At 37.5% G+C, this 11,103-nt stretch overlaps 1 protein-coding gene across 2 annotated transcripts in view; it reads right to left on the bottom strand.

Annotated features, from left to right (window-relative positions):
• Positions 1-10,822, bottom strand: part of LOC106520557 (TIAM Rac1 associated GEF 1) — a 44,564-nt gene extending 33,742 nt beyond the window's left edge. The window contains exon 1 of one of the 2 annotated variants that reach the window (XM_014012731.1): positions 10,684-10,822. The gene's annotated coding sequence lies outside the window, so the exon portion shown is untranslated. Of the gene's footprint in view, positions 1-2,016; positions 2,115-10,683 lie in introns of those variants that run through there. The other variant, XM_014012732.1, reaches the window with a different exon arrangement.
• Positions 10,823-11,103: the final 281 nt, after the last annotated feature.

The following is an 11,103-nucleotide window of genomic DNA, read 5'->3' as shown; positions in this document are numbered from 1 at the left end:
GAGTACACAAACTCCATAAATAACCCTAAAAACACAGGCTTTTTGACAATCTAAACAGCTTGTACACAAATATAAATGATTATTTATACTTATTTTGTATTTTTGTAATAATTATAGGGAAAATATTACATCAGCAATTATTTTATTACCCTTTAAATTGATTTCTGGAGATTATCCAAGGTGCTTCATGACCCATAACTGGGTCCCAAGCCCAACTTTGGGAACCAAAAGGCACTGGTTCCCAAACTTTCCAGCATTTGACCCACAAAATAACAGTAGCACAGACCTGTGCCTACAACTATTTTTGGATGATAAACATTTGTATCAGGTCAACTAAACATGGGCATAGTAACAATATTTTTATACTTCATTTATCCATTTTAAAGACTCTAAACTCACTGCTTTGTAACAACTAAGGCAAAAAATTTAATTAATTCAGAAAATCTTTTCAGGACCCCACCTTGATGTTTCGGGACCCCACTTTGGGTCCCGACCCCAACTTTGGGAAACACTGATCTATAGTGCTTATTGTCTGTAAATTTCTACAATATAGCATTTATTCCACAGCACACTGTACTCTACAGCTCATAAGACTAAACCAGTCAGTAGAGTGATTTTTCTTTCAAAAACTGTTCATTTTAGTGAAACCTAGAGAAACTGAGGTCTAGCTGTATTTGACTTTGTGGAAAGCGTTGACAAAAACAAATCTAAAAAAACCATTAGGTTTTAATTTTTAAGCTGGCTTTCCTCCAGTTATGACAAGGATATTGTTAAAATTTACAAGTCAAACAGTCAGGATGTGATCTCCTGTCAAGCTGAGCCAACACATTACCATAACTATGAGACCAGATGACCACTGTTCACCCTTCTCCCCAAAGCAACAGCCACAGTGGGTTTTAAACACAATGCTCTGATTTTAAATGAACTTCAACATCATAAAGTCCTCCACTACCCCCCGCCAGGATGCGCTCTGGGAATTCTTTTTGACTTTGACCGTCTCTCTCACATTTGCAATTCATCATTTATGTTTCTCGACACCACAAAACCACCACCAGCAGCAGCACTGCTTTGTCATTACAATGACACAAACACAGGCTGTATTGTTTGCTTCCTGTAGTGAATGCAGGGCAGTAAAATGGCTTACTGACCCCAGTGGCTGCTCAACACAGGTACCAACTGGTGGTAACCCAACCTAAACACACTCTTCACACACTGCCTCTCAAGTCAGGCCTGACATGACTTCTTTGCACACTGATGTCTCATGTTAAAGCACAGAAGCAGATTGGAAAGAGGCGGGGTTGAAATCTATCTGCTGCTGATAACGCCTCTGAATCAGCAAGTGGTAGTTAAAGAGCTGAACTTGCGTGTGTGTGTGAAATAAGAGGCGACGCATGTAAGCTCACAACTCAGAGCAAACGACACCTTTCATAGCCAGCCGATTCCACAATGCCAGCATGTTGTGTGTAGAGGAGCACCCACAGGAGGCGAAGCTGAGCCACCTGCTCTGTGTGAATTAACAAAGAAGAACAGGGGTATTTTAATACAAATAGGGTGCAATCAATGTGTAAAAAAAAGCTTAAGCCCGTAGAAGACCACAGGATGCTATTGCAATAAACAAAAAGAAAAAAAGGAAATAAAAAAATTATGTATACTTAATCAAAAATATTGTAATTTTGACTTAAAAAGAATAACAAGTTTAAAATGTCCTGATGCATCTCAGTAATCCAGGTAAAAAAAGAAAAAAGAAAAAAATTGTATAGGTCTTCTTGACGGGTCCAGAAGACCTATACAATTTTTTTCTTTTTTTTAATAACAAGTTTATTTCTATAAGATCACCTACATGCAGATATTCTTATTCTTTCAGACCAAAGTGGAATTAAAAAAAAGGCTGAAATGTGTCATTACTTTTGAAAAGTGAGCAGTTTTTATGACTGAAGCCTATTTTTCCTCATTTAATGGCTAAACAGGTTGTTACAAAAAGAATAAAAATGCACAGCAGCCAAAACAATTACTTACCTTCCTGTGTACAATTAGAGCGTTAATAATGTTCTCCACAGTAACCATAAGAAAATCCACAAATCATTAAGGAGAAAAATGTAGGATCCACTTTGAGGGGTTTAGTTATACTTCTGGAAGTCAACAGCAGAACTACAATTGTAAGAAAGAGTTGGAAGAACTGGGGAGGAGGAAAGAGTGGGAGTGACTATTCCTAACCCCCTCAAAACACACACTCCAGATGACTCTTGTCTCTCATTCTCCTCCCTTTTTACCCACTCCCTTGTTTTTTTTTATTCCACCCCTTTAAACCACAAATTTATTACCAGCAGGAATGTGTTACTTCCCTCTGTAATTACCTTACAAGACACCGGATATTTACACTCTAGGTTCTATTGTAGAGAAATAATTGTACTTGATAAGAACATGTCACATTTAGGTTTTTGATTCTCAGTCTGAACTGGCAAAAGTCCAAATTAATTTTTGGTGAAAACAAAATAATTTAATTGTGCAGGAAGTGTAGGATTTTAGCGACTGGATTCTGAAAAATTAGGATAACATTTGCCTTTAAGGCAATAAATCATGGCTGAAAGGTCACAGTGACTGTTACAGAGTGTAATTTTCAACATTCAGACAACACACTGGACTGAAAGAGACCAACGTGTCACAAGTGGTGTTGTTTCACATCAGCTGTGACAGCGGTGCTGGATTTATTTTGAAGGTAATCGAACAGCAGAAGACACAAGGGAGAAGAAAAGGGCAGAGGGCACCAGAACGTCTGCTCAGTTGCAGCCACAGAAACAGCTCTGCATGCACACTGAACAGTAAAACATGCCCCGAGCAAGCTGAGAGTGTCAACACCTTTGGTGACCAAAGAGGAGAGGCAGAGCTGAGCTTAGACCATCTCAAAGGAATCCAGAGATTGGAGGGATAATTCGCCCTGTCTAGACTTCAAAATGATTCCAATTAACATTTAGCTCAATAGTCTCCCCTTACATAACATAATAACATTATAGTCATGTTCTTATAAAAGTTATTATGTGACCAAAAAAAGGTCCTTGTAAAGGAAAATCCTTGGTCTATAAAAAAAAGTTTTACCTGCTACACATTTTGAGCTTCATTATATTCACAATGTGCCAAAATATTGTTTTTACACAAACACATGCAAAAAAAAATAATCCTATTTACCAATAGCATATTTTCAGATGGCAACCTTGAGGTTCAAAACTTACTGATAGTGCATACAATAATTGATAGTGCATGGCAATGAGAAGATATGTGAAGAGACTACCCATCCAAATAAAGTGAGGAAAACTAAATAAGTTGTTCAGTAAATACATCTGTCAGTAAAATGCGGGTTAATGCTGACTCCATGCCAGTTGTCACAAGTATTTCAAAAATGTAAATTACTTACATGAAGCTCAACTAAATAAAAAAAATGCTTTCTCACCAATGGCTCATTGCCATTAAGCTCGCACTCAGAGCTAATTAAATTGGACATCCAATTCATTAATAGGTCATTCAATACTGTTGGAGCAATTTGGCAGGTGAGACTACACATCCCCTGCAATGCTGATGCTGTCTTTGGGTCTTACGCAAAATTACCTTTTATATTTTATTTTATTTTTATAAATGTCAATCAATGGAAAGATTTATTTTTTCCTCTCGTCCTTTTGAATCTTTAGTTTTTAAATTTATAAATGCAGCACTACCCAGAACAATCTCAGGTCCTTGTTCTTTTCTTATTTTCATTCTTTTGCAGGGTATACAGAAAAGGAGTGACTGTAAAAGTCTAAAGAACATCCAAGACATTAAACGTGTTTTAAAAACAGATCTTGTTAAAACATGGTTAGGAAGCTTCTGAACAGCCATTTTAAACAATTCCAGTTTTTCTACAAAACTGAGGTCACTTACATCCCAAATAATTTTACATTTATTGTAACTTGCTGGTTAATTGGCAGAGGCTTCATGGGTATTTTTAAAAGTAATGATGCAGTCTCATTTTATAACAAATCTGTTACCATACGCTTAGTTTTGAGTGTGTATGAACTACATGTGGAGATAAGTCACAAGGCTTTTACGCTCTACACTGAGGCTATTAAAACTATTAGATGAGGCAAATGTCAGCAGGGTTCAATCCTTTTTCAGGGCACAGGATCCTAACATATCTAACTGGTAAAATCAGAGTCCTGCTTTCCAGAATAGCTTAGACAAAGGTTAGTTATTTATTGGCTACACAAAATTTTATTATAGCAAATATGCACTCAACACAGGCTGTTATCATTCAATGTTATGAAATGTAGTTGTAATCTAATTTTATATTTTATCTTTTTTTTTTTTTTAACTGTGGCTATGTAAAGAACCGTCAGTAAGCATTTATATTACTTATAAAAACAAAATTAATTTCAGTTGATGTGCAGGGCAGGACTATATTTGCCAAACAGATTTTAATAGTCAGCGATTAGCATGACTTCCACTGACCAGCAAAAGCAAATCAGCAAGAATAACGTGCTTAATTGGGTGAGTTAAAACATATTTAACTAATGAATTAAGATTTTAAAAATATATCCTTCGAAGCAAGAGTTCAAGCGTTGCTTTTATTTTGCTAAAGACAATAACAATATCGAGAGCGAGAGAAACAGACAGGTTATCTGTTGTACCAAAGAAAAGGAGCACTATGTACAGCTGAAAAGCAAGTGCTGTACAAGACATGAAAGCACAAACTCCTGCCTGGGTAGAGATCATTAGCGGACGATCTAGTGGTCTCCTGCTGAGAATTGCCTCTCAAGAGTAAACATCAAAGACAGCGGTATAGAGAGGAAAATAATTTAGAGTTCAAATGCATTGGACAAGACTGAGTTATTAGGAGATGCTGTGAGCATATTAAAGAGCAGACGTCTGAACTTTACAAGCTGCTTTGTTTGGTCACTACTACTCCAAATACTATATGATCTATATGAGAACTTCTTTGTTGTAATAAAAAAATCTAAATATTTAGGAAAATAACTAGAATAAATTAGATTTTTCTTAAAGTATAAATGTCATAATTATGAATTTTAGGGATTAATATGTAGTCAACATCTAAAAAGGAGTTTATAAGCCCATGGAGAGATGCCATTATTCATTCTTGTGAAATTAGTGCTGAACCATGATCTCTAATAATCACAATTTACTAAGAAAATGTATATTTTGTTATTTTTGACTGAAGCACAAAAAGCCCTGCCCAGCTGAAATGTGTAAGACAAAAAAAAACCAATCAAGCACATGAGCTCCCAGCTATCCTACAACAACAAAAAACTTTTATTTTTTTTTTATTTTGAATGCAAATTGTTGCTGTCTGTTTTGAAGGGCTTCGTGGGAATTTTTTTTACTGATAGTAAAGTGTGTGTGTTTGTTAAAAATGGTACAGCTAGGTGAGCAGTAGCCTTGTTTGAAAAGATCGCACTGTTCTTTCAGGGATTGTTGTTCTCATTGATGCATATTGAAGCTAGAGTCAAAAATAACTCAGGACTATTGATGAGTCATTTAACACATGACTGGATGCCAATTATACACCTTTTTCATATGCCAAACGTTAAAGTGATCAACACATCCAACTGAGTGTGTACCTCAGCTGACCCACTGAGATGGAGAAACCTGAAAAAAATAATAAATAAACTTGCTTTATCAAGATCTGTAAAACTGTATAAGGAGGTTTGTGTTCACGAGTGATGTTGAAGTAAAATTCACCAAACTGTCTCCCCAAAGTGACTTGTAGCTTCAGCAGTTTTGTGCACTTAGTATCCATTATTCATTCAAAACCATGAGATTCCAACAGCCACGTGAAGCACATGACCATCACCATGTGCACTTTTGACAGCTGTTCTTAGGTTCCTAAGTCTAAAAAAAGGGTGGAACAGTGCATCGAGAATATCTGAAGGCGTATTTGTTTACTTTGCCAAATCTCATGATCATTTAGAAAAACAAATACTTTTTGAATAAAAACTCACTGTGAAAGCAAACAGCATCATTTTCTCAAAAGTCCTCTCTTTCAAAGCTAGATCAATCTCAAATTGAAACTCAATTTTGTTTTGCTCATTTCTAAGGGTGAGTATGATGTTATTCATGAAGATTTTGAATTTAATTCCAATTTAAGCATGCAATATTTTATGAAACACTTCATGTCTTTGCTATGCTTGGAAATAAAACTGAGATTTATACAAAGCCCCCCTGTGTCAAACGTTGACCTTTTGGGATAAAAGCGCTTAAGGTTGGCGCTTTTCTTCTTAAAGTAAGTTGAACACAAACAGCTTTTCTCTCATATGGAGGCATCAAAGTCACCCTAATACACAGTACTGCTGAGGGTGTTGCCCTCGGGAAAGCATCTGGGAGCAAACCTTGGCAAGCCATCTATCAGATAATGCTGACTGTCAGCACATCTTGAATTCAACCCATATGAAAATATGTGGCAAGATAAGCCTTCTGCAATCAGCAATAAATTAGAAGAAAATATGCAAGTTCTTTACATTTTTTTTTGTTTTTGATTTTGGCTGCACCCTTTTGCAGGGGTTGCCACAGCAGGCAAACTTGCATGAAGATGGGGCAGTTGTTTTAACAACTGAGGCGGCTGTGGCAGAGTGGTTAGGGGAGTCGTCCTGTAACCGGTTTGTTCCCCATCCTTCTCCGTCATTGAGCTCTTGGGCAAGACACTTCACCTGCTATGAAAGGTGAAAATGAACGCCGAACAACCACGTGAAAGTGTGTCGTCCGGTCGGCTGCCGAGCGACCATACTGAAGCCTTTAGTGTCCTAAAAAAAGTGCTATATAAGTTTAATGTATCATTATTTACACAGAATGCCCTTCCTGATGCAGCCAGGGCTCAAACCTGCAGCCTCAGAACTACAAGACACTGTTGACCATGCTACTGTAGCCCCTGACAGTTTGTTTTTTATTTGTGATAAAAATATTAAGTCCATGACGCCAAGTAGTATACAGGTAACAAAACAGTGCTTTGATTACAATTATTTTCATTATTTGTTCATAAATGAGAACCAAAGGAAAGAGCTGCACATCAATGACATTCACTAATGGAGACAGATGTGCTGTCAGGAGGAACAAGGGAAGGTTGAGCTCTTCTTTGTAATACAATTCAACATGGAATTACCCAGAAGAGTAAAAGGAAATGCACTGTCCTTGCTCAATAAACTTGAAACTCTTGCGCTAGACATATTATGATAAATCGGCAAACACGTAAGAAAATCGATACCTTACCACCACATGGCAGCAAATTAAGTGTCGTGTTCCAGAAGAAGTAATTTGTTGCCCTAAGCAGCCAGAAAGTGGATAATTCCTACAACATAAAACTGCTAACGAGCCAAGAAAGACTACATTTACCGCATCTAGACAGACAAGTTCATTTTCATTGCAGCACTGTTATATGACTTATTTGTAACAGATCCATACAATAAAACAATAGTTGTAATTCAAAGCATATGACCTGGTAGAGCTCAGTTTTAAACTATTAAGATATTTTAACAATTTTCTTAGCAGTGTGCATGTAATGATTTAAAGCTTCATGTCCTAATAATGGCCAAAAGGCAGAATAATAGCTGATATTATGGTTTTACACTATCAGGGAAAATGTGTGCAGAGCACTGAGGGATTAGCTGAAATGAAACAGAGACAGTGGGCTTTCTGTTCAGGGAGACTTCTGCCTCCCTGGTTGTAATTTACCTTCTCTAATCAATAGTTTTAAACATGTCGCTAAGACAACATTGGGATGCAAGTGATTTAATTCAGATTTAACAAAGGTTGCAGAAATAACTGTTTCATTATTAAAATGAGTAGTACATAGTATTGGTCTTAACATTTATCAAATTAGGCGTTGTTTTCTGCTCACTTGACACTAGGCAGGACAGTAGAATGTCTTCAGTATGATTTTTTGCAAATGAACAAAGAGTTATGTGCAAAAGTGGGATGGAAATGAATAATTCACAAAGAGCACTCATGACGGTTGGATTATGCACACTTCAAGAAAACAACTGTGTTTGGTAGAACATACGTATCTGGACATGCTTGGGGAACAAAGTCACGGATTGTAAGACATATTACCATATGAATGTGGAGACATTCTTTCATGAGCAGACAGTTGCTCTAACATTCGAGATCCTTCAGATGCAGAGTTAAAGAGCATGGAGCAAAAGCCAGAAAGGAACTAATAACACACAATTCAAATACACAAATGGGGACAGGCAGGGGGTCAGGTCAGGAAGGTCACACAGATGGCTCCGTGTTACCACTTTTAGGATGCAGCAGTAAATACTGAAGCCATTTTAGCTTGGTATGTCACACTTCTCGTTTGCAGCCACAGCACTTTTAGGTAGTTTAGTACTCATTCAACATACTAAGCACAAATTCAAAGTTAATTTGTGTTTTTATTAAAATTTCAAGTCTTTGACATTTGTCAAAGACATATTCTAGGAGTTTTCCTAGAATATAATAAATCTGAGTTTATACGATTTCACGAGTGAGGAAAACTTTTAAACATAATACATAGGTCAAAGGAGTTGGGACAGGGACTAAAAAGATGTAAAAGTAAGTGGTACAAATGAGAAACAGCTGGAGGAGAATTTTATAAGGAATAAGGTTAATTGGCAACAGGTAAATAAGACGACTGGATATAAAGAGCTTTTCAAAGGCTGAATATTTCATAAAATATACTTTTCTTAAATTGTTCCTCAACAGAAAACTTTTTTAGAGAAAGTTTATAACTCTGCACATCATTACTTCTATTCTGAATAAAACCTGATGTAAGTTTATGCCTGTCATGTTCAGATTCATTCATTTTCTGCCCATAAAAACAATACATTTGGATTATTTATTCTTAGATACATTTAAGAATTTTGTGCATGTAAACATGGCTAGTGACCCCCGTAACCAGAGAGGAAAAAGCAGGTTTAAGATAATGAATGGACGGATGAATATCTACAGTATTTGCTAATATCATCTATATAGCAGTTCATATATATTTAAAAGACTTAAAGAATTTAAAGAAACTTCTGAGTAAATAACAAGGCCAAAATTCAATACTGGCTGCATGTGTTCTTCAGGTCTTCAGACAACACTGATTAAACACAATTCATTGACAAATGCTACTGAAAGCTTGATTATACAAAGAAGTATTAGAACTATTGTAACCATAGATACCATGTTATCCACACTAAAAGGAGAGACAGACAATCCTGCCTGTTTTTTAGCACAGTTCAATAACCTGCCTCTTAAATAGTGTAGGGGAGCATTACACCTCTGCAAGGCACTTCTAATGTAGACCAGTACAGATTTAAGAACAAATGCTCCCACCTGACATAAAATTTGAGCAACAAAGTTCCAAGAGGTTTGAACTATAATTCTACACTGGAAATAAAATAGGACAATACCCCGCTTTAAAACCTCCATCAGCTTGTTTTCTCAGATCCTAGATTTTTACAGTTGTTAAAATTTTATACATTTGATGTTATTGCATTTGGTTTTATTTACACTTTACATTACACCCCTTCTCCTGAGTTGGGGATGTGCTGGCCAAGTTTTGTCTGTATTTTATGTGAAAATGACTGGAGGGCTTTGGAAAGAAGAGCTACAACCAAGTTATGCCACAACTACATTTTTATTCAGATCACTTCAGGTCTTTTTTGTCGCTAAACTGCAAAGTAAAGGCTCTTTTTCTCTGTAGAAGTTAACCATTAAATTTTGCTGCTACTCTGAATTTGTAGGGCAAGCGTTTGCTCACTATAAATACAAGCTGCTGACTGAGTAACTGCATCTGTGCCTCCCAGAGGTGAGATGGCATTTTTGTGCAAAAACGAATGTTCTCTTAGCAGAATATACAATAGCAGAAAATGCATATTAGTAAAAAATAAAAATAAAAAATAAATCATTGTTCCTGTCCATTGTGATCAGTTTGAAATATCAGAATAAAAGGAAAAGACAACTGTGTTAAAATAATGTATCTTGTAGCCTTGCCCACAACACATCTCCCTAAAATTGCCAGTTGGTCACAGTAACAGAGAAATGACAGGATTGGAGAGCAGCAACAGTAGACCGTGGCAGTGACGCTGCAACAATCCTGACACCATAAGGTCATTGGAGTGAAGCAAACGCCGCCTTTCCATTGAGTCTCCTGCACTGACTCACATCGTTTCATGAAGGGAGCATCCATCAGAACAGCTGCATTTAGGCTATGTGCGCAATAAAAAAGGAAGGCAATAAGTCCAATTAAAGAGCATCAATCATCAAAATTAACGCACCGAGACACAGAGATAAAATCAGCCGTTAGATTTTCACTGCTGGTTGTTTTGTCAAATTTAAATGTTCTGTATTCATGCAGGCTCTTCATGTCAGGACGTCATGCATGTGTTGACCCTGATGTATCCCCTTCACTCGGGCTCTTACTCCACAGAAAACCACTGGATTTGCTTCTCGCACAACAAACCGTGAGCATCAAATTTATCTCCCCAGGTTTGCCCGCCGGACCGCGCCGCCGCTCTCCGGTGCGCCAGCGTGCAGCCTCCGGTAAACTTGTATGTTTTAAGTGACGCGCTCATGCGTGCACACGCGGCGCTAAGACCACGCAGACTCAACACGGGCTTATTTTCCCCCCCTTTCTCGTGATGATGATTAGGACACAGAACGCTTCTCGCTTCGCATACATACCTGTCTCCGCCAGGATGTGACCGCTGCGGTTCTGACTCGGACATATCCATTGTTTGTCCTTTCACGTACCGGTGTCGCTCATCTCGTATCTCGGAAAACCTGCCGCTTCACCGACGTCTGCGCCTCTACAGACCATGCGTGTTGTTTCCACATCTCTGTGCGGGGCGGAGCTCGCGACCCGTGGAGACGGCTCGCAAGTGGACCAGGAGAATGTCACTTATTTATCCGAGGAGCCAATCAGATGCAGCTCAAATTCTCTTATTCAATTACTGAGTTTCACGTAGTAAGCTGTTTTGTTTGTTTAATGATTAGATCTGTTTTTATAAACACATTTTATTATTCAAATAGCCTACATATTGGCTCAGAGTGTGCAGGTAGGTCTAGCCTACTCACGTACAAATAATCTGCATATACATATAC

This window comes from Austrofundulus limnaeus, unplaced genomic scaffold (genome assembly GCF_001266775.1).
Source record: "Austrofundulus limnaeus strain Quisiro unplaced genomic scaffold, Austrofundulus_limnaeus-1.0 Scaffold94, whole genome shotgun sequence".
NCBI lineage: Eukaryota > Metazoa > Chordata > Actinopteri > Cyprinodontiformes > Rivulidae > Austrofundulus > Austrofundulus limnaeus.
This window is presented reverse-complemented; position numbering and strand designations above follow the sequence as displayed.